General features: G+C 37.8%; 1 long non-coding RNA gene across 3 annotated transcripts in view; it reads left to right on the top strand.

The window, feature by feature from the left end:
- The window catches only part of LOC116419628, a 56,546-nt gene extending 35,562 nt beyond the window's left edge, over positions 1-20,984 (top strand). For 2 of the 3 annotated variants that reach the window (XR_004229890.1, XR_004229887.1), the window contains one exon: positions 20,105-20,984. This is a non-coding gene — a long non-coding RNA (uncharacterized LOC116419628). Of the gene's footprint in view, positions 1-15,903; positions 16,001-20,104 lie in introns of all 3 variants that reach the window. The other variant, XR_004229885.1, reaches the window with a different exon arrangement.
- The last annotated feature ends 796 nt before the right edge of the window (positions 20,985-21,780 follow it).

Below are 21,780 nucleotides of genomic sequence, written 5' to 3'. Positions count from 1 at the left end.
TGTTGAAGAGGGCCACGTCCATCAGAATCGATCATCATATAGTATTGTTGTTGAAGTATATAATGATCTCCTGGTCCTGCTCATTTCACTCAGCATCAGTTCATGTAAGTCTCTCCAGGCCTCTCTGTATTCATCCTGCTGGTCATTTCTTACCGAACAATAATATTCCATAATATTCATATACCACAATTTATTCAGCCATTCTCCGATTGATTGGCATCCAGTCATTTTCCAGTTTCTGGCCACTACAAAGAGGGCTGCCACAAACATTCTTGTACATACAGGTCCCTTTCCCTTCTTTAAGATCTCTTTGGGATATAATCCCAGTAGTAACACTGCTGGGTCAAAGGTATGCACAATCTGATAACTTTTTGAGCATGGTTCCAAATTAAGACAGTATATTTTAATCACCCTGATGTGGGGGCTCTAGAAAGCACAGTCATTACATTTTGTCACCCCAACTTGGGGTTTCTAGAAAGCAGGACACAATATCCATCTGCATTAATAGAGAGATTTTCTCATTGATCCAAAGAAATTACAGGTTTGGTCCAAATAAACACAATCCACTAACTCACTCTCCCATCTCCAAATATAATCCCTCCCTTGCAGCAAATGAATATAGTCAAAGAGAACAAATCCACGCACTAGCCATGTCTGAAAAAAGTACATTTCATCCTGGATTTCTGTCCATTATTTTTCTGACAAGGTATGGGAGGCATGTCTTCATAAGAGTTAAAATAAATAAAGCATTTTGCAAATCTTAAAGCACTATATAAATGCTAGTTATTATTACCCACATGAAGTCTTTGCTGATTACAGTGACTAATGTTCTTTTGCTTGAGTTAAACCAATCACTTGCATTATAGCTAAGCCAAGGACCAATCCCTATGTTGAGGGTGGAATAATAGAAAGGACCATGCATTAGAAGGTAGGATACTTCAATTCTGTGTTACTAATTTAGCTATGAGACCTTGAGTCTGCATCTCAAAGAGATTAAAGGAAAAGGAACTATTTGTACAAAACCATTTTGGGGAAACTAGGTGGTGCAGTGGTTAGAATGCCAGGACTGAAATTAGGAAGATTCATTTTCCTGAGTTTGTCCAACTTCAGGCACTTACTTGCTGTGTGACCTGGGGTAAGTCACTTCTCCTTGTTTGCCTCAGTTTCCTCATCTGTAACGTTAACTGGAGAAGGAAATGGCAAACCATTCCAGTATCTTTGCCAAGAAAACCCCAAATCGGGTCACAAAGAGTTAGCCAGGATTGAAATATCACATGAAATTGCATGTTAGCTTCCTCATATGTAATCTATTCTTTATCAGTCAACAAAGATAAGATTCTACTTAATCTTGATCCTTGAAGAATTAGCAATTTTGTTAAAGATTTAAACTCATAAATTGATAGAAACTCCAGAGGTAAGCCCAGTCTCAAAAGTCATCTAATTTGCACCATGTACCTAAATCCAATGACAATGATCCCCTTGCTCTGCCAGGAGGACAAGATATTCAATGGGCATTTTCACTGGCTCTTTCCTATGTCTGGAATGCTCTCCCTCCTCATTTCAGTTTCTTGGCTTTCCAGGCTTCTTTTTAAGTATGAGCTTAAATCCCACCTCCTATAGGAAGCCTTTCCATTATAATCCCTCATTCTAGTGCCTTCTCTCTGTTAATTATTTCCAATTTACCCTCTATATTGCTCATTTACACATAGTTGTTTGCATGTTATTCTAGCACTTAGAACACATTGGCATAGTGCAGGTGCTTGATAAATGTTTATTTATTAGTTGATTGAAAACGTTTGAAATCTGAAAGCACTGTTGAAATGTGAATTTTGAGCTATGAGCCATGATGAAAGTAATTCACGTTCAAGAAGTTTCTTTAGAACTTCTATGGCTCCAATTGGGGCCAGTCTCTTCTCATGTTCTTCTGGACTATGAGCTCTCTGGAATCACAGTCTCACACACTGTATGTGGTGTAAGGAAGGAAGCTCTAGTGACTGAGACTTCCCCAAAGTCTGGGGATGTGTAGACATCCGCTTCCACATCCTGCTGGGCTACAGTTTAATTAGAGTTGGGAAAGCTGACAGAAAATGGTCTCATACACTGAATTTGCTTCAACATATAGTTATTTTACTTCTATTATTTTATTTTCAAAAAGATAAATCTTTTTGGGGGGCAATTATTGAAATTTTGCCTTCTTTTTCTGACATTTTCCCTCATTCCCATTAAGAAAGTAAGAAAAACAAAACCCCTATTTGTAGACATGTATAGTCAAGGAATCATGGACAGCTAGGTGGTATATAGATAAGAATGCCTAGCTTGGAGTCAGTAAGGCTCATCCTCTTGAGTTTAAATCTGGCCTCAGACACTTAATAGCACTGTGACTGTGGGCAAGTTACTTAACCCCATTTGCCTCAGTTTCCTTATCTGTAAAATGAACTGAAAAAGGAAATGGCAAACCACTCCAGTACCTTTGCCAAGAAAACCCCAAGTAGAATCATGAAGAGTAGGTCAAAACTGAAATGGCTGAATGACAATATAGTTGAACAAACAAATTCTTACATTGGTCATGTCTACCTCAATCTGTGCTCTGAGATCATTGTTTCTTATCGGGAGATGGAATCTATTAGAACCATGTTTAGTCACTGTGTCAGTTGGAGTTCCTAAGCCTTTCAACATTGTCTTTACAATATATAATTAGTGAGTTTTCAGGGTTGTTTCCAAGTTGCTTTCCAGAATGGCTGAACCAATTTACAGATTCACCAACAGTGCATTAATATACCTATTTCTTCATAGCCCCATCCAGCATTTGCATCTTCCTTTTTGTCAACTTTGCCAGAATGCTGGTTGTGAGGCAGAACCTCAAGTGGCTTTAATTTGCAATTATCTATATTAGTGATTCAGAGCATTTTTTTTCATATAGCTATTGATAATTTGGATTTCTTTTTCTGAAAGAAGCCAGTTCATGTCCTTTGACCATTTATAAATTGGGGGAATGGCTTTGTATAGTGATTTTATAAGCCCTAAAACTTGGAGGGACTCAAAAAAAGGCAGAGTTGCAATCCCAATCCACAAAGGATGTGAAGAGTAAATAATCATTCAAGAATATTGGTTGAGTACCAGTTATATGCAAAAACTTTTTATTAGACTGAGGAAGGAGGGATATAAATTTGAATAAGGCATCTGGCCTGCGCTCAAGACTCAAGACGTATAATGGCATAGAGTAAATGCTCTGACAGAAGACTTGGATTTGAGATCTGGCTTTGCTATTTAACAGCTATTATGAACTTTGATAAACTGCTTAAATTCAACTGTATTATCATTAGATGAGATAAGTGATATGAAAATTATGACACTTCTAAATAAACTCATCTGCTACTTTTGCCAAAATTTTTTCCTAAGTATTGATGTTGCTGGATCTCAGTATTCTCACTGTAAAATGGGACTCATAAATACACTTCAGCTACCAACCTCACAGGATTGATGGGAGGAAAATGCTTTTGTTATTCATTTGGTGAGGCAATTGGGGTTAAATGACTTGTCCAGGAAGTGTTAAATGTCTGAGGCTAGAAGCTGGATTTGAACTCAGGTGCTCCTTACTCCAGGGCCAGTATTCTATCCACTGCCCCTAACTGTCCCTAAGAAAGATGCTTTTGCTGGGACATTGATTCATTGTTGGTGGAGTTGTGAACGAATCCAACCATTTTGGAGAGTAGTTTGGAACTATGCTCAAAAAGTTATCAAACTGTGCATACCCTTTGATCCAGCAGTGTTACTACTGGGATTATATCCCAAAGAGATTATAAAGAAGGAAAGGGACCTGTATGTGCACAGAATGTTTGTGCAGCCCTTTTGTAGTGGCTAGAAACTGGAAACTGAATGGATGTCCATCAGTTGGAGAATGGCTGAATAAATTGTGGTATATGAAAATTATGGAATATTACTGTTCTGTAAGAAATGACCAACAGGATGATTTCAGAAAGGCCTGGAGAGACTTACACGAACTGATGCTGAGTGAAATGAGCAGGACCAGGAGATCATTATATACTTCAACAACAATACTAGATGATGACTAGTCCTGATGGATCAGGCCATCCTCAGCATCGAGATCAACCAAATCATTTCTAATGGAGCAGTAATGAACTGAACTAACTATACCCAGAAAAAGAACTCTGGGAGATGACTAAAAACCATTACATTGAATTCCCAGTCCCTATATTTATGCACACCTGCATCTTTGATTTCCTTCACAAGCTAATTGTACAATAATTCAGAGTCTGATTCTTTTTGTACAGCAAAATAATGTTTTGGTCATGTATACTTATTGTGTATCTAAGTTCTATTTTAATATATTTAAATCTACTGGTCATCCTGCCATTTAGGGAGAGGTAGAGGTGAAAAATTGGAACAAGAGGTTTGGCAATTGTTAATGCTGTAAAGTTACCCATGTATATATCCTGTAAATTAAAGGCTATTAAATAAAAAAAAAAAAAAAAAAAAAGAAAGATGCTTTTGTACATAAAGGGAATACAGAAAATTGAGATGTCATTTTAATCAATGAGTTGCAAAAGTGAAGTATTCCTTAGGGGACCTGTCATAATCATGCACTATGTAAATGAAAGTTTTATTAATAACATTATTATTACCTAGAACAACTCCTACATTCCAGTGTCTAACAGAGATTTGCATGAAATAAGTGTTTACTTAGTACGTGCTTATTGAAAGTTGAAAGATAACAAGTCTCATCAGATAGCCTTGGTTACTTTGGGCAAATTAGCTAAATCTCTCTGAGCTTTAGTTTCCTCCCCATAAAATAGAGGAGCTAGACTAGATGACCTTTGAGGTCTCTTCAGATTGTAGAGCTTTGACCCCATAATCTTTAGCTTGACATTATGGGGCCCTCTTCAATCTGAGTCCAACCTACTTTTGCAACCTATATGTCATGCATGAGTCCTTACTGACCTTCAAAGGGGCCAGGCTTATTCCTGCCTCTTACCTTTCTTTGTCCATTGATTTCCTCCTCCTGAAATGCACTCCAGCTCCCTCTCCTTCCCTAAACCTAGCCAGTTCAACATTACACCATTGTCTATTTGTGAATCTATTGCTTGACAAACCCCAACCTGAATCATTCTCATCTTCTATCTGCCTCCTCTGCTTCTGCTACTGAATAATAACCCTGATGATTGGAAACACTACAAATTTATGTTATCTGATCTCAACTGGACCTTTCCTGCAATAAGGCATCTTTTATTCCTTCCTAAATAGAGCTCCATTGAGCTCTCCAGACCTTCTCTTCTCTTTTCAGGCTTCCCATGCCACTGAGATCCCCCCATTTTCTCATTTGAGGATCTTGTTTTAAGGCTTACTTTAAAAAAAGCCCCAACAACAATCCAGAGAATACCTGCCTCATGTTCCTTCTTTCTCCTCTTTTCTACAAGCTCAAAATTCTTTGATATCACCACTGTTTTCTCTTCTTTTATTCCAGTCTTTGACAAAGATGTGACCCTTCTCTTTGCTTTTTAAAGTAATATAACTTTTCTTTCTTTCCTTTTTTTTTTTCCCAATTATCAAACATTTATTTTTACTCCTCCTATTTTTCCCCTAGTGGAAAGATAAAAAACCTAAATAAAACCTTTGTAACAAGTATTCATGGTCAAGCAAATCAAATTCCCATTGTCTACTCCCTTCTCCTTTCCAAGTCAAAACCATGGTCTTTGTACAGTTGAGTCTATCCTCTCCTATTTTCCCCATCAAATGACCCCTAGTATTATCCTCAATCTTTCTAATTTTCAGTTTCTCCCTGTGTACGAATTTCTTGTCTTCTGTCTAAAAACATGACCAGGCTTTTCCTATTAAAAAGTCATTTGACTACCATTTCTCAAGTTAGTATCTTTATATCTTTTCCTAATTTTACAGCCAAACACTTTGAAAAAAGCTGTTTGCCACTGTTGCTTATATTTCCTTTCTTGTCTGTCACTTCTCAATCTTTTGCACTCAAACGAAACTGCTCTCTCCTAAATGACTGATAATATCTTACTTACAATCTGATTTTTTTTTTTAATCAATCCTCCTTCTTGACCTCTCTACCATATCTGACTTGCTATTTACATTCAAGGTGAGCTATCAGAACCTAAACAATGACTCAGTGAGACTTGAGCTGTGGTTGGCCAATCAGTGAGGAACAAAGTGATATGGGTTTAAGGCATGGTTCTTAAAAAAGAAACCTATCTATAAACCTTAAAATATCTTGTGAGGTTTTAGTGATTAAAATTTGTATTCTTTTGGGCAGATAAGAGTGTGTGTCTCTATGTGGAAAGAGGGAGAAAAGGGAGGAAGAAGAAAAAGGGAGAGGAGAGAAGGAGGAAGGAGGGAAAGAAGGAAAGGAAGAAGGAAGGAAGGAAGGAAAAAAGGGAGGAAGGAAGGGAAGGAATGAGGGGGAAGAGAGAGAGGGAGGAATGGAATAAGGAAGGAACGGAGTGAGGGAGGAAGGAAGGTAAGGAAGAAAGAAGTTAAGAAAGAACAGAGAGAGGGAAGCAAAGAAGGAAGGAAGAAGGAAAGAAGGGAGGGAGGAAGTAAGGAATGGAATGAGGAAGGGAGGGAGGGAGGAAGGGAGAAAAGAAAGGAAAAAGTTCATCCCTCAAATGGAACTAGCTCCTTAGTAGGGCAGATACTATTGCTCACAGGTCTTTGTTTGTCTTTCATTCTCCAAGAAGACCATGGCAATCTTCCTCTCCCATAATGATTTTGTTTGTTTTGTTTTTGACTATGTAAAAAAAGCCATTCTTTGCTTCATTTCTTATCACTTAATCACTGAATAGGTGTTTTGCTTCACACAAACTGAGACCTGCCTGAGAAAGATCTTAACTTAAGAAGGCCACACTCTCCCTTTGCATCCAGGACCATCTCCAGTTGTCTTGATCTGTATCTTGCCACTGAACCCAGGTGGCTCCAGCAGAGAGAGTGAAGCTGGTGACTTTGAACAGCCCTTTCTCACTTAACATTTAGTTCACTTGTAAATCATGATGTCATTATCCTCTTCAAGACCAAAGGTCAAAGCACAAAAGCAGTCACATCTGATACTTTTGATACTCTCTCCTCCTAAATATTCTCCCCACTCAGGGTTTTGTTTTGTTTTGTTTTGTTTTTGCTTGTGGGCATCCACCCATTTGTTTTTCCACTTCTTCCTCACTTTCTTTGATAAAGTATTACCCACAACATGTCCTGTACCCATATATATATTCCCGAAGCTTTGTCCCTGGTGCTCTTCTCCTCTCTCTGTGCTTATTCTCTCTCCCATAGAGGTTCAGTTACCATCTCCATACAGATAACTTTAAGGTTCAGTCCAATATCACCAATTGCCTATTAGACATTTTGAACTAAATGACATATAAGCATTTCACACTCAACATGTCTTTTGAAAAGTAAATTCATCTTTCCCACCAAACTTACTCCCCACCCCAAAATTCCCTAATTTTTTGAAAGGCATTTTAATTTTTCTATTTAAACTTCATTTTTTCCTCATATACTTGGTTGGTTGTCCTTCATACTTGAAGAAAACCAAAATGGCATTGCTATGTTAGAGTGTGTTCAACTGTGGCTGATCAGACCAATACAAGCTTGGAAGGCTCTACCAGAGGTTGAGCACAGAGAGTGAATATCATGTAATATTTGGGGTGGATTCTCTAAATTTGTGTATCTCTCATTTCTTTTGAGCTACTTCAATTCTGCATTGCTCACAGAGCACAGGGCCTTCTTTGATGAGGGTACCCTATGCTGGGTGGTCCTATGCTGGTGTCCCACAAGTTAATTCCGATGCTCTTAAGAGAGGCTTTGAGAGAGTCCTTGTATCACTTTTTCTGACCAACATATGAGCACTTTCCCTGTGTGTTTTTCCATAAAATAGTATTTTTGGCAAACATACATTTGACCAAAAGATGTGGTCAGCCCAACAGAGTTGTGCCACATATTTAAACAGTGGTCAAATCCTGTCAATTCTACCACATGACATCTTTTACCTCATCTTTTCAACCTCATCTCTCTTTAAAAAAATTTTTTTTGGAGTTATATTTTGAATTTTGAATTCCCTCCCTCCCTACCCTACATTAGAGAAGGCACAGATAGATATATGTGTGTGTACACACATATATTTTATTTATATATACACATATATACAAACACACAAATAAACATATGTACACACATATATGCATATATACATATACGTATACTAGTCATCTTCATTCTTTCTCTCCCCACACGTTTAATTAGTTGTCAAATCCAACCAATTCTACTATCATGACATCTTTTCCATTCAGCTTCATCTCTCTTAAACAATTTTTTTTTGAGTTACATTTTGAGTTCTGAGTTGTCTCCTTCCCTCCCTACTTCACATTAGCAAAGACCAATATTATATAGATATATATGTATGATTATATGTGTATAGACATAATAAACATACATACATACATATTGATATATACACAGAGATACATATACACATACATATATACATACATGTTTAAATACACAGCTATTTATACACATACATATATATGCATAAACACGTATAGGAAACACATACACATATACATACATGCTACATACTTACAAGACAATATATACATGCATATACACATCTTACATATGTATATATGTATATATATTATATATCTGTGGAACTATATAATACATACTTCCATGTATCAGGTCTTTCTCCAGAGGTGGATATTGTCTTCCTTCATAGTTAACTTGAAACTTATGTTACTCAGAATACCTTAGTCATTCACAGTTACTCTTCAAACAACATTGTTGCTACTGTATACAACGTTCTCTTGGCTTTGCTCATTCACTCTGCATTCCTTCATGCAAGTTTCCATACTCTCCTAAACCCAGCCTGCTGGTCATTCATGCACTTACAATGCAGTTGAATGCCTTCCTAGCCCCTTCTCTTTATGCTCACAGGGTTACCATCCTAGCTCAGAACCTTAGCATCCTCTCATCCGGACTGCTGCAGCACCTCCTCATTAGCCTGTTCCCTCTCTACTTCATTCTCTATCTGTCAAGGAGAGTTTTCTTTCCTTAAAAGTCTATGTCACTCCCCTACTCAGTAAACTACAGCTTCTCCCTGTTGACTCTGAGATCAGATACTGGCTCCTCTGTTTGGCATTCAAAGCCCTTTGAAATCTGGCTCCAACTTGTCCTTCTCCTGTCATTCTATGTTACTGCCCTGGGTTTTTTGCTGTTCTTCTCACACAGCTCTCCACCTCCCATCTCCATGCCTTTGTCCTGGCTATTTCTCATGCCTGGAATGCTTTTGAGAATCCCTAGCTCCCTTCAAAACTCAACTTAAACATAACATTTTCCCCCCATAGCACTTAAATTTTTTTTTAAAAAATTTTTATTTCCAAATTCTCTTGTTCCTCTCACCCCCTCCCATACTTATTGAGAAGGCAATCAGTATATCAGTTATCCATGAAGCACAACTTTCTACATGATGCTTTCCTAATAGTCATAGCTAACTGTGGCTAAATATAGAACTACTTTGTGCCAGACTGGGGGCAGCTAGGTAGCTCACACAGTGGGTGAAGCACTGGGCTTGGAGTCAGGAAGACCTGAGTTCAAATCCTGCCTTAGGTACCGACTAGCTGTGTGACCCTGGGCAAGTCACTTAACCCTTTTTACTTCAGTTTCCTCATCTATAAAATGAGCTAAAGAAGGAAATGGCAAAACATTTCATTATTTTTGCCAAGAAAACCCCAAATGGGATCATGTAGAGTTGGATACTCCTGAAAAACGACTGAACAAAATGTGCTAAGCACTGTGATAAGTGCATTACAATTATCTTATTTGACCCTCATAACAACTCTGGGAGGTGGGTGCTATTGTTATTTCCATTTTACAGATGGGGAAACTGAAACAAACGGATTAAGTGACTTCCACAGGGTCATATGACTAATAAGTGTCTGAAGCTAGATCTAAATTCATGTTTCCTTAAGACCTCAGCCCTATACAAAAGTGTTTGACTAAACAGCAGAGTAGGGATTGTTAGGCGAATTTCCTTATGGGGACTTCTCCATACCTGTGAAATCATGTGGATAGCCCCCTAAAAAGCCATCATTTTGTAGACACTTAATTTACACGCAACTTTTCAGTAGCCCACTGCCCATGTAATAAATAATACAGGTCACAGTCAGGGTTTCCACTGTCATGGACAGACAGACTCAGAATTGTTTGGAGTGCTCTGTCCATAATGAATCTCTCTGGGCCACATGCTGAGGAGGAATATGTGTGCTGTTTATCCCACTTGTGTACTGAGGCCCTGGAAAGTCAGAGGCCACAATGATCAAGGTCACTGGGCAGGGCAGTTTAAGAGCCAAGGTTCCCAGGACCCTTGGAGACAACCTGTCTCATGTTGTGGGCACCCCACCAGGGAGCATGTCTCCTTTAGCAGGAGGCCCATTGTCCTCAAGCTTTTGACCTAGATAATGAATTGTGACGGGGCAACAGAAGGCTAAAACACAAAGTCAAATATAAGGGAGTAGTAATAAGGAAGATGAAGAAGGTAGACCGCTAAAATTGGCCACCAGTTTGGGGGAGAGGATGAGAATAATCACATAGCTCACAGAACTATAAGGTTTGGGGGTTTAGCAAAGCACACCCCTCCCCACAACCCTGTGAGACAGATGATGAAAATATCCTATTTGACAAAAGTGACTTGTCCATTGTCATAGCTCAGGAGAAACAGGAAGCAAAGATTGTAGCATCTTCTTTTCAGGTTCATACTGTAATAAGCTGTTTTCCTAAGTTAATATTTTTAGCTTACTAAGTGTCAGAAATAAGATGTCAACTCAAGTTTTACTTTTTACCATTCCACAATACCTCTGGAGTATTTATTGTTACTTTGCAAAGCAACTCGAAGACAATGTTGGACTTGAAGTCAAAAAGACCTGTGTTCAAATTCTGCCTTAGATATTTATTAGCATATATAAAATGTTCTGCAAAATTTATATCTATTAGTAGTAGTAGCAGTAGTGCAGTTACCATAAAGAGCTTACAGAATCAGAGATGGATAGCTGGAAGACCAAGTATCAAAAAGCAGGTCTTAGATTCAAAATGTGTTAGAGATTGAATCCAATATTCTCCAACCCTGACTCCAGAGTCTACTGTGCCATATCTAAAGGCTGATCTCAAAATGTAAACATTCTGAGAAAATTAGCACCCCAGGAACATTTATGACAAGGTTTATTGGTCTGATTAGTTATTTCCACTGTGGGAGAAAAGTGATATGTGTTACAGTAAAGAAGGAAAAAAAATTGCATAAAAAATGCAGGTCAGCTAAAAATATTAACTAATCCAGGAAAGAAGCTCTGTTTATTACAATTTGAACTTGAGCAGAAAATGCTGGTACTTCCAAATCCCATTTCTGTTCAGAGTGATGTCTTAATTCTTTGAAAATGGGAAGTCAGATTTATTGCATTATATGTAGATCTATGGATTTTCTGAGTTAAAGACAAGTGACTTTTTTTGCTAATTAAGGTTTTTAATAAAGAATGCTATTATACCTTTTCTCTCTTTCTTTTCTTTTCCTTCTCTTTCTCTTAATTTTTCTCTCTTTTCCTTTTTCTCTCTCTCTCACACAGAAGTGACAGAAAAAGACATACAGAGACAGAGAGAGACAAAGACAGAGATAGAAACAGAGAAAAGGGAGAGAGGTAGGGAAAGAGGGGGTAGAGGGATAGAGAGAGACTGAAACTGAGACTCTAAAGGCATTGAGCCAGAATAGCATTTAGGAAGAAGACCTGATTTCAAAACCTACCTCTGACCCCAATTACGTGAATGACCTTGGAAAAACCACTTTATCTCTCTGAGCTTCAGTTTCTTTATCTAAAAAATGAGTGGATTAGACTCAGTTGTCTAGAAGATCTCTTCCATTTTTAAATCTATGACTTTAAGAGTGTCAAGGGAAGGAGAAGTTTGCATATACTCATGCAGAGAGAGAAAAAGAAGGAAAAGGGCTAATAAAGCACTCTTTTCTTTCTATAAAAGGCAAAGAAAATCTTGAAAATTTAATTTTCTAAAAACATCATCTCAAGATATTCCTTCTTTACAGATCATAGGTCATATATAAAGATATATATATATATATATTTATACACAGATACTAATATCTATGTGTATACTTTCTAAAAATCTGACATCTTAACAAAGATCAAAGAGTTTTTAGACCTTAAAGCTAATTTAGCTGAACCTTTTTTTTTTACAGATAAGGAAACTGAGGCACAGGCAGAAATAAGTGACAACTAAAATCACATAGAAAATGAGCAAAAGGCTTAAGAATAAAAGCCAGACAGATCACCTTCCCTCCCAATTCAATGATCTTTCCACTTAGAAATCATCTAATCCTAAGGATTTGGAACAAGAACAGATTTTCTACAGGGACATTTTTTGGTGTCCTAGATCCTTTGGGCAGTCTGTTGTGGACCCCTTTTCAGGATAATATTTTTAAATGCATAAGATGAAATACCTAAATTATTTTTAAAAAAGGTATTGAATTGAATTTCAATTATGTTGAAATTATATTTGTTCAGTTATCAAAATATCTTTTTTTAAAAAATTTTTTAATATCTTCTTCTTTTTTTTTTATTTAATAGCCTTTTATTTACAGGTTATATGCATGAGTAACTTTACAGCGTTAATAATTGGCAAACCTCTTGTTCCAATTTTTCACCTCTTACCCCCCACCCCCTCCCCTAGATGGCAGGATGACCAGTAGATGTTAAATACATTAAAATATAAATTAGATACACAATAAGTATACATGACCAAACCGTTATTTTGCTGTACAAAAAGAATCAGACTCTGAAATATTGTACAATTAGCTTGTGAAGGAAATCAAAAATGCAGGTGTGCATAAATATAGGGATTGGGAATTCAATGTAATGGTTTTTAGTCATCTCCCAGAGTTCTTTTTCTGGGCATAGCTAGTTCAGTTCATTACTGCTCCATTAGAAATGATTTGGTTGATCTCGTTGCTGAGGATGGCCTGGTCCATCAGAACTGGTCATCATATAGTATTGTTGTTGAAGTATATAATGATCTCCTGGTCCTGCTCATTTCACTCAGCATCAGTTCGTGTAAGTCTCTCCAGGCCTTTCTGAAATCATCCTGTTGGTCATTTCTTACAGAACAGTAATATTCCATAATTTTCATATACCACAATTTATTCAGCCATTCTCCAACTGATGGACATCCATTCAGTTTCCAGTTTCTAGCCACTACAAAAAGGGCTGCCACAAACATTCGTGCACATACAGATCCCTTTCCCTTCTTTATAATCTCTTTGGGATATAAGCCCAGTAGTAACACTGCTGGATCAAAGGGTATGCACAGTTTTATAACTCAAAATATCTTTTAAAAAAAAAAAAAGGTTCAGCAGCAGCAAGCATCATATGTAATGGGGACAAAGTAGAACCATTCCCAATAAGATCAGGGGGTGAAACAAGGCTGCCCACAATCACTATTACTATTCAATATTATAGTAGGAATGTTAGCTCTGGCAATAAGACAAGAAAAAGAGATTAAAGGAATTAGTGTAGGTAATGAGGAAACCAAATATTTCTCTTTGCAGATGATATGATGGTATACTTAGAGAATCAATTAAAAAAAACTACTAGAAATAATCCACAATTTTATCAAAAGTTGCAGGATGCAAAATAAACCCACATAAATCATCAGCATTTTTATATATAACCAACAAAGTCCAGCAGCAAGAAATACAAAAAGAAATTCCATTCAAAATAACTGCTGATAGTATAATATATTTGGGAATCTATCTGCCAAGGGAAAGTCCAACTATAGGAACACAAAACACTTTCCACACAAGTCAAATCTAATCAGTTGGAAGAATATCAAGTATTCCTGGGAAGGCAGAGTGAATATAATAAAAATGACAATAACTACCTAAATTAATCTACTTATTTAGTGCTATACCACTCAAACTCCCAAGAAATTATTTTATAGATCTAGAAAAAAATAGTAACAAAATTCATCTGGAAGAACAAAAGGTCAAGAATTTCAAGGGAATTAATGAAAAAAAAAAAAGGCTAATGAAGGTGGCTTAGATATGCCAGACCTAAAACCATATTATAAAGCAGCAGTCATCAAAACCATTTGATACTGACTAAGAAATTGAATGATCAGTGGAATAGGTGAAGTTCACAGGACAAAATAGTCAATAACTATAGCAATCTAGTGTTTGACAAACCCAAAGACCCCAGCTTTTGGGATCAGAACACTATTTACAAAAACTGCTGGGAAAACTGGGAACTAGTGGGGAAGAAATTAGGACTTGACCCACACCTAACACTACAAACATAACCAAGATAAGATCTAAATAGGTTCATGATTTAGACATAAAGAGTGATATTATAAGCAAATTAGAAAAAGAAAAAAAGGTTCATGTGTGGCTCTTTTCAACACTGAGGTGATTCAGGTTGGTTCCAATGGTTTTGTGATGAAGAAAGCCATCAGCACCCAGAGAGAGGCCTGTGGGAACTGAATGTGAATCACAACATTATATCTTCACTTTTTTTTTGTTGTTTGTTTGCATTTTGTTTTTTCTCATTCCCCCCCCCCCCCTTTTGATCTGATTTTTCTTGTGCAGCATGATGATTGTAGAAATATGTCTAGAAGAATTCATGTTTAACATAGATTACTTGCCATCAAGGGGAGAAAAAAAAATTGGTACACAGAGTTTTGTATGGATAAATGTTGAAAACTATGCATGTGTTTTGAGAATAAAAAGCTTTATATATATATAAAAGAAATAAAAGGAAAAACTAAATCAGCATAAAAAAAGGTTCATGGATTCCAGATTATCTAGCACAACCCTCTCCTCTTACATCATGTCTTATACAATGCTCTCTAGATCAGGGCTTCTACTCATGACCCCTTTTCACCTGAGAAATTTTTATGTGCTCTTGGGTATATAAATATATAAAAGAGGTATATAACTCAAACATTTACTGATAATAAGTCATAATTTCTTGACCCCCACATTCAGTTACAAGACCCCCATGGGGTCGTGCTCCACAGTTCGGGAAGCTGGGCTCTAGATAACACAGACTGTACTGTGATAGCTATGGGTACCTACATGGCTTCTCCCCATAAGAACAGAATACAGAGAAGACACGCCTATTTCGCACCAATCCTGGGGGGTAAAGGAGGAGGGGTCCAGCTAAGAGGCATAGGATCTCACATTCCTTAGCAAAATAGAGATGATAAAAGGATTTGGGCTTGGTCAGAGAGGTTCTTCAACTTGCCCCCCACCACTTCTACTTTGCCAAAATCCATAATTACATCTGGTTTTTCACCTGGGAAGGAAGCTCTTAGGCTAACACTAAAGCCTTCAGGCAAGGAAGTTCTCTACTACCTGACTGCTCCATTCAAAGAACCCTTTATGAAAATTGCTAACATCTGGTAGCTTTGTAGCTTTGGGGTTTCCTTTTTGTTCCAGCTCAGGGCGTGGGTAGAGCCAGCCAGGTGTTGCCCAAACCCCAGAAAAGATGTTTAGGGCAGAAGGTAAAATGAAAAATGTTCAAAGGGCTCATCAGACCAATGAGAGATAATTCTTCTCCTCCCCAAGAACTAGGAAGGACAGGGAACACTTCTGTATGCTCACTGGCATTTGGAGATATATTTAACTTGTCTGCTTATCTGAATCTCAAATTCCCACTATCCCCAGTTTGAACCCATAAAAACTGGTCTTTTAATCGACCCCAATCCATTCATCCAAGACAATATCTTTGCCTTTGGTTCCATAGGCTCTCCTCCTTCCTCATAAGCTAAACATTCACCTCCTTTTTTTTTTTTTTTTTCTTTTTAAATTCTATCCATCTATCCTTCTAGGTTCATATCAAGTTCCACCTCTTCTGTGAAGCAGGTCCTGCTGATTTCCAGTCTTTACCAGACTCTCTTGCCTTGAGAATCCCACAGCACTTAAAAGGTCAGACCATTTAGCTTATACTTATCTGGAAGTGTTCTCTTAACTTCTCTATTAGACTTAATTTCTTGGTGGCAAAAATTGAACTAAGTCATGATCTTCTCATTTCCCATCTTAATCCCTAAGTGAACCAACTCAACTCTACCCTGGACACTGTCTTCTCTTGAATCCCCAGTCCTCTCTCATTTTACCATTACACCCTGTCAAGTCTCAGTCTTGGATCACTCCCACCATTCACCAACTTGGCTCTTATATATGCTTCTGAACAAAGGTAGAGAAAAAATATCACACAACCATTCTGACGGGGTCAGCTACAAATTAATGTTATAAATCTCAACCCAACATTTCCTGCTACTAGGAATCCTTCTATACCTATATAATCTTTCTAATTAACTCACTCTCTAATTTTCAACCCTCTTCAAGCCTTCTATAGCAGCCCTTCCTCCTTTCTCAGTTGAGAATTTTACTTTATATTTTACAGGAAAAAATAAAGCCATTCACCATAAGTTCCTCCTTTTCCTCTCTTCCTTATCTCCTTTCTGCCACCATTTCTTTCTTCACCTCTCTATCTGCTCCAGGGAACAGATTCTCATCTGTCTTTTCCAACAGACTGCTCCCTCTGTCATCACCACTCTATTTTCAGTTTCTCCTTATCTACTGTCACCTTTCTTCCTCCCTATAAACATGTCCATGTCTTCCCCATCTATCCTCAAAAAACTTACACTTTATCCTTCCATCCCCACTATCATCTTATATTTCCTTTGGTCTTTGTAGCTCAAAAAGCCCAACTACAACGGGTGCATCCATTTTCTTTCCTCTCTCTTCTTAGTCCCTTACAATCTGGTTTCAGCCTCATTCCACCAAAACTGCTCTCTCCAAAGTCACTAATGATTTCTTAATTGTCAGGTCCAATGACCATTTCTCAATCCTCATTCTCCTTGGCCACTATGCAGTCTCTGATACTGCCGACCACTCTCTCATTCTTGATACGCTCTTCTTTTTAGATTTTTGGGACACAATTCGTTCCTGATTCTTCTATCAGTCCCTCCTTTGCTGAATCATCATTCACATCTAACCAGAAATTTTCCATAGAGTTCTATCTTAGACCTTCTTCTCTCCTCCTCCTTTACTACTTTACTTGGTGAACTCATCAGTTCCCATGGATCTAATTATCATTTCTATGCTAACAATTCTTAAATTTGTCTATTCTACGCCAACTTTTCATTTCTCCAACTGTCTTTCAAACATTTTGAACTGGATGTTCAATAGACATCTTAAATTCAACATGTTCAGAATTAAAATAATTATCTTTCCCCCTAAATTCTTCCCACTACCTACTTTCCCTGTTACTATAAAGTGGGCCAGCATCCTCCCACACGCTCAGATTCTTCACTATCCCTCACCTTCTGTATGCAATCTTTTGCCAAAGCTTTCATTTTTGCAATGCTGCTTAAATTTGCCCTTTTCTCTCCTGACACTAGCACTACTCTAGAGCAGGCCCTTTTCATCTCATGCCAGGACTGATGCAATAACTTGCTGGTTATCTGATGAATCTCAGATAAGATAGTCTGCCTATCTTAAGTATCTCCCTGCTCCAATTCTTCTTCCCTTCAGCCACTAAAGTGATTTTCTAAAAGCATAGATTTGACCATGTCACTTCCCTACTCAATAAACTCCAGTGACTTCCTCCAAAATCAAATACAAAATCCTATTTTTGTATTTCCATACAAATGGAAACCATAACCTAACTTTTCATCCTTACCTTTCCAGTCTTCTTATACCTTTCTCCTCACCAAGTACTCTTTGATCCATTGTTCTCTTGACTGTTTCAGAAATAGATGTTCTATCTCTTGGGTTCTGGACATTTTCTTGGGTTTTCTCCCATATCTAGAATGATCTTCCTCCTCATCTCTTCCTATTGGCTTCCTTTAAATTCCAACAAAAATCCCATCTTTTACAGGAAACTTTTCCCAACCCTCTTAATTCTTCCCTCTATTAATTATTTTAAAATTTATCCTGTATATAACTTGTTTGTGTATATGGTTTTTTGCTGTTGTTATTGTCTCCTCCCATTATACTGTGAGCTCTTTAAGAACCTCTTTTTATATTCACAGTGTCTGGCACATAATAGGTGCTTCATAGATGTTTGCTGATTAATTAATTGACTGATCTGTCACAATGCCTAGCACCCATAATGGTTACCTAGTTGTTGTTCAATAACCTCTTGTTGAGTTGAATTGTCTTGCCTTTTCTCTTTGGACAGTTCCATCCATTCTAGTAATCAGCAGCATTTACTGAGCAGGAGCTAGGGACTGACCACTGCACCTGGACATGAAAACCTTCACAACTAGCCAATGTAGTATCAATCATTGTAGAATCCAAATGATCACTTGGCCAGTGAGAATACAACTGCCCACTAACCAACCAGTGGAGAATCTGCTCATTCAACCAGTGGGAAATTTACTTGACTGATTCAACAAGTAATTCAATAAATTAAGTGCCTATTTTATGCAGAGCATTATTTGAGGCACTGAGTAAAATACAAAATTTAGACAAAACATAGTCCCTGCCCTTATGTAGGTTATAGTCCAGTAAAAAACAAACAAACAAACAAAAAAACATAGATAATTATTCAGAGACTAGTATAGTCCCTAGCTATGGCTATAGGTCAGTGTGTTAGCACTGACTTTGAAGAGCTTCAGATACCAGGGAAAGAAGTTTGAGTTTTATTCTATAGGCAATAGGAAATTATTGAAAGTTTCTAAATATTGTGCCACAATTCCCTTTTATTGTCCTGACTCAGTTTCCCTAATTGTTCTGCTTCTGCTTCCCTTAATTGTTCTACCTCAATCCCCTTAGTTGCAACATCTCTCCCCTTCCCCTCTTCCCCACTCTGGTTCATTAGGACTGATATAACTCAAGACTAGTAGCTCTAAGGTTATAAGTTGTAAATATGTAAAATCAAGATAAGGGGGAGTTCAGACTTCCTGGCTCCCAACTCCTGAAGAATTTATGGTCCTACCCCCCCAATCTGTCAGAACTAGATTTATGGTCCCTGCCTGGAGATTCCAGATCATCAGAATTTGAACTCTACCCTCTGCCTTTGTCTAGCTACCTGAGCTAGGAGCTATAAATATATCATTGAGAAGTCACATTTGCTGCTGGATGCCTTGGATATCAGCCCTGGGGGCAACATGCCCCCAGCACAATCTCTCCCTCTCAGAAATCCAAATAAAATATTAAAAACTCTCTAATCTCTATCTAGCCTCAGTTTTTCTGGCATTATATAAGCAGAGGAATGAAATGTCAAGAGAAAATTTTGATAACAGTATGAAGGATACATTAGAAGGGGAAGATAATAGAGAAAGAAGGACTTGGTAGGGAATTCTGTTCAATTTCTGACTTCTCCACACTTTCACTAGCAGCCTGCACACCCTGGGGGTACCTCTCCGCTCTGATCTTGGGTTCATTTTCTTGATTCTTGAGTCTCTAGCCTGGAATTTCTTCCCCAACCCTTCCTCTCTTCCAGTTACCTTCTGTGCATTGTCCTTCCCAAATAGAATATAAGTTCTTTGAAAGCAAGAACTGTCTTATTTGCTTGTATTGTTATCCCTGGCACTTAGTCTGGTGCATGGTAAACTTAAAAATGCTGTATCTTTCTATCCATCAATCTAATGTCTATTTAGAAGATGAAACAGGACAGTGAAATATCTAATGCCCAGGGGAGAGAGAATGCCTTGTAGAAAGGGAGAGTGGTCAACAAGGTCAAAATCTTTTTCTATTCTTTTCTTTTTTTTTAAGGAATTGAGGAGACTTCAATATATTTGTAGATGGGTTGGAAAGAACCAATGGGGGAGAGAGAGAGACAGAGACAGACAGACAGACACACATACACACACACACAGAAAGACAGAGAGAGACAGAGACAGAGATAGAGAAACAGAGAGAAGACACACACACAGAGAAAGACAAGAAAGACAGACAGACAGACAGACACACATACACACACAGTGAATGCTCTTGGAGAAGGCAGGAAAGAAAAGGATCAAGGATCTAGGTTTCAAGGTTTGCCTTAGAAAGGAGTAACGCTATCTCTTCTCTCATCAGAGGGCATAAGGAAGAAGTGGAAGATGCTGAGCAAAGAACAAAACCATCTTTCCAACTAGCAAAGACTCCAGATAATCAATTTACAAATAAATTCCAAGCAAAACCAAGAGACCAAGATGTGGGAATATTCAAGAGCAAAGAAAAGGAATGAGAAGGTTTGCTAGTCACTGAGCTCCATCTCTCTCAAACCCCTCTCTCATTTTCAGAAACTGGAAATTCTCCCCCAAACTGCCACTGGCCATACAGTCTCCTTGGACCCTGGGAAGGTATCATTATAAAGTCATTCCAACAACTAAGGTTGTTCCTCCAAACCCCCACCACGCTGGCATCTGGGCACATGGATCTGCACTTACCAACTCCCACACCAGGGCTATCTATGGTTGGGTATTTGGCCCTGATGCAGAAGTTATTGCCCAGTTCTTGCATGTATGTAGGGTTTGTGGGCACCAACCCAGGCTTCCATATGGGTATGCCTATTTCAGTTGGACAGACACCAGATTTGGGCTGAACATTTTGTCCTGAAATGGGGGAAAAAAACCCAAAAAGGCATCCAGATGTCAGCGTGCAGCTCAGTATAGTTTCTGCATGGACCCGAGGGCTGCCAATAGGGCAGCATTTGGATTTCACCTTGTAGCTGACAAAGTCATTTCAAGTCTTATAGTTCCTGCCACTTAGGCTGAGTTCTAAGCCTGTGAGACCTTTTTATAATCTTTATACTGGAGATCAGACTAACTAACTCCTGTGTTATGAATTAACTGTAGCTTGTCAGACATTTGTTTTAGGTGTGAGTAAAGATTGGTAATGAAACTATTTTTTACCCTTTTTTTTGTTTCTTTGCTTTTTCTTTCTTGTAGGGTTCCCCTTTTGTTCTGATTTTTCTTTTCCAACATGATTAATATGGATATATGTTTTAAATGATTGTACATATATAACCTATGTAGGACTGCTTCCTTTCTTGGGGAAGGGGAAGGTAAAAGAGAGAGGGAAAAAATTTGGAACTCAAAAATGAATGGTGAAAAGTATTTTTAAATGTAATTGGAAAAATAAAATATTATTGAAGGAAAAAAAGATTGGAAATGAAGTACTTACAAGTTTATATTGAAATGGGTTATCATAGGACTCTGTAGAGATCCACTGCTTAACAAAAATCCAATATATAACAGCACAGTAGTTAGTTAGATTTGGAGTCAGAGAACATGTGGAAAGGAAGAAGAGGGAGGCCTATGTGAATGGCCTCTAATTTTTTGTTGCAACACGAGGTAAGATGATTTCAGACATATAATGAGTATCATATTTATTATTGTCTTCTTATTTGGTGGGAGAGGGAAAGAGCAAAAGGAAGGAGAAAGCAACAAAATTAAAAAAAATCAAAATTTAAAAAAATGAGCATGTTTCTCAGCAGAGGAAGTGGTGGTGGGGAAATCAGAGAAGCTAAGAGATGGCAAATGGAATATTAGGTCAATTAGGGAGGGATACAAGGATTGCTTTGCATCAGAGAGAGCCCAGTTGAGATCATATCACAAATTGTAGTGCACATTCAGCACTTTATGGTTTTATGGTTTTCTCCAATTGCGTTTAGCAGCACATGAATAGGAGAAAAGGCAGCAAAATGGGAGTGATCCAATGCTGTGGTTTGGCAGGACCAGTGATAAGGTAAGGAGATAAGGGATTGGAAA

This window comes from Sarcophilus harrisii, chromosome 1 (genome assembly GCF_902635505.1).
Source record: "Sarcophilus harrisii chromosome 1, mSarHar1.11, whole genome shotgun sequence".
Classification (NCBI taxonomy): domain Eukaryota; kingdom Metazoa; phylum Chordata; class Mammalia; order Dasyuromorphia; family Dasyuridae; genus Sarcophilus; species Sarcophilus harrisii.
The sequence above is the reverse complement of the archived record's forward strand: the minus strand, read 5'-3'. Positions and strand labels throughout refer to the sequence as shown.